The sequence below is a fragment of the Protopterus annectens genome, chromosome 7.part0 (assembly GCF_019279795.1).
Source record: "Protopterus annectens isolate FY-2018-M chromosome 7.part0, PAN1.0, whole genome shotgun sequence".
NCBI classification, from domain to species: domain Eukaryota; kingdom Metazoa; phylum Chordata; order Ceratodontiformes; family Protopteridae; genus Protopterus; species Protopterus annectens.
In genome coordinates, this window is record NC_056739.1 from 1,611,503,313 (window position 1) to 1,611,505,812 (window position 2,500).

Below are 2,500 nucleotides of genomic sequence, written 5' to 3' on the forward strand. Positions count from 1 at the left end.
CAAACTTCCAGCTGAATACCTTCAATTAGCTGCAAAAGAAATAGCCTACCCAGTATCCATCTTAATAAACAGAACCATAACAGAATCCAAAATTCCATCCTGCTGGAAAATCTCCCACATTATTCCACTCCATAAAGGTGGAAACTCTAATGAACTATCCAATTTTAGACCTATTGCCCTTCTATCGCCTCTATCCAAAATAATGGAACGCTGTATTCACCATCAACTTCTAAACTATCTCTTAAATAACAACTTGCTTGTAGACTCTCAACATGGTTTTAGACCCTACCACAGCACTACTACTGCCCTTCTCTCCTTCTCTGACACCATAAATAAAAATCGAAATAGAAACCTATTCTCATCTGCACTATTTCTGGACCTCTCAAAAGCATTTGATATGGTCAACCATCAACTTCTCCTCGATACCTTAAAATCTCTATCACTGGATTCTCAAGCATTACAGTGGTTCAACTCGTATTTGACTAATAGAAAACAAGCTGTCCTGTGGGACAGCCATCTATCCACTCAACTCCCTGTTACTATTGGTGTCCCACAAGGATCTATCCTAGGCCCCCTACTTTTCTCCATTTTCATCAATAATTTGCCCAATTCCCTACCAACATCCACATGTATACAATATGCAGATGATTCCACTCTCATCTGCTCTGCCTCTACCCCAGCAGAACTCCACTCCACTACCCAAGTAGTCTTTACTGCAGCAGAAAATTGGTTTCAACACATCTGTCTCCTCCTTAATCCCAAAAAAACCAAACTACTACTCTTTACCCCTACCTCTAAATCCACCCCTATCTCTTTTTCTATAACATCCTGTAATGGCACTATCATCAAACCTGACAACTGCACTAAACTCCTAGGCGTCACCATAGATAACCAGCTAAATTTTGACTGTCACATTGATTTAACTATCAAAACTGTCAATAAAAGATTGGTGCCCTATACAGGCTAAAGCCCTATCTCACTTCAACCTCCCGAGTAGCCCTTGCCCAAACTCACCTTATCTCTACACTAACTTACGCCTCCCCCTCCTTTGTCAACTTATCTAAAGGCAATCTTCAGAAACTGAATACTGCCTACCACAGTATAGCCAGATTTGCCACTGGCTCACCTTTCCAAACTCACCACTGTCTTAACTTAAAGAAACTCAACTGGCTTGAACTCCCGAACCTTATACTCCTACAACAACTAATCATCACTTTCAAAATTCTTCATTACCCATCCAATATACCCATACTAAATAAACTCATCACACCTTATAAAAATCTCAAGACACTCAGATCACCCAACAAGTTACTAGTTACTACCTTGAAATCTCATAACAAATCAGGTGATTCCCTATTTGCAAACACTATCGGTTCTTACTGGAATAAACTTCCCATTGAACTGACCTCCCTAACATCATGTCACCTTTTCAAAAAACAGATAAAAAACCACCTACTAATTCACTGGCTATGCCCCTGCTCCAATCCTGACTGAGCATAGTACTGTTCATTACTCTATCCAGTCTGCTACTTGCAATTCTTTCCACTCCCTTTCTTACCTAGACTAACATCCTCAGCCCCCTTCACTGGACCTTCACTCTTTTTCTCCAATCTTATTGCCTACTTCACCGTATAGCCATCCTCTCTCTATTTTCTTTCCAGCCATACCTAGACCATCTTTATCCTACTACCATAGCATTTCATCTCTATCCTGCTTCCTCACTCTCCTTTTCAACTTGACTTTCATAACATTTAACTATGTTAAAATACTTTTACCCTACGTAACCTTATTCTATCCACAATTTCTATCTATCTTTTCTCCCCTTTTTCCCATAGCTTTACTACCAATCTACCTGTTTACCTTCTAACTTGCTTTTTTAACACTTGTTACCATCAGTTTCTTTCCCTCTGCTAACTACCAAATCTGCCTTCTAACCTACTGACCGATGATTAAATTATTTAGCTTGACTACAGATATCCTTAACTCAACTTTATATTTTTGTGCCTGAGCTTAACTCCTCAGCCACATAATGTGAACTCTGTTTGTTACCTACTTAAAATAGTCCAGGCATACTGTATTTTGTCTCTGTACATTTTTGTTTTTTGTTTTTTAAAAAATTGATTTATTTAGTAAAGTATTCCTCATGTATTGTCTTAGTCTGATAGTGGAGCTTTTCTCCTCGGGCCTCTGCTGAAAATGGACATGTATCCAGCCAGACTAGCCCGGTTAACAAATGTAAAATAAATAAAATAAATAAAATAAAAATATATTTATATATATATGTACACACACACACACACTCACACATATATATATATATATATATATATATATATATATATATATATATATATATATTTTTTGTACACACTTCATCAAAGTATACTACGGTAACCACGCTTCTATGCAAAAAGCCAGGAGAAGGACTCAAAACCTGGGAAGATGATAGGTGAAAAGGGGCTGTTCTAGTCAATCATATAAAAGTGTTACTACTGAGAAA

General features: G+C 37.7%; 1 protein-coding gene across 3 annotated transcripts in view; it reads left to right on the forward strand.

Annotated features, from left to right (window-relative positions):
* The window catches only part of SEMA3F (semaphorin 3F), an 861,789-nt gene that overhangs the window by 548,950 nt on the left and 310,339 nt on the right, over window positions 1-2,500 (forward strand). The window lies entirely within an intron of this gene.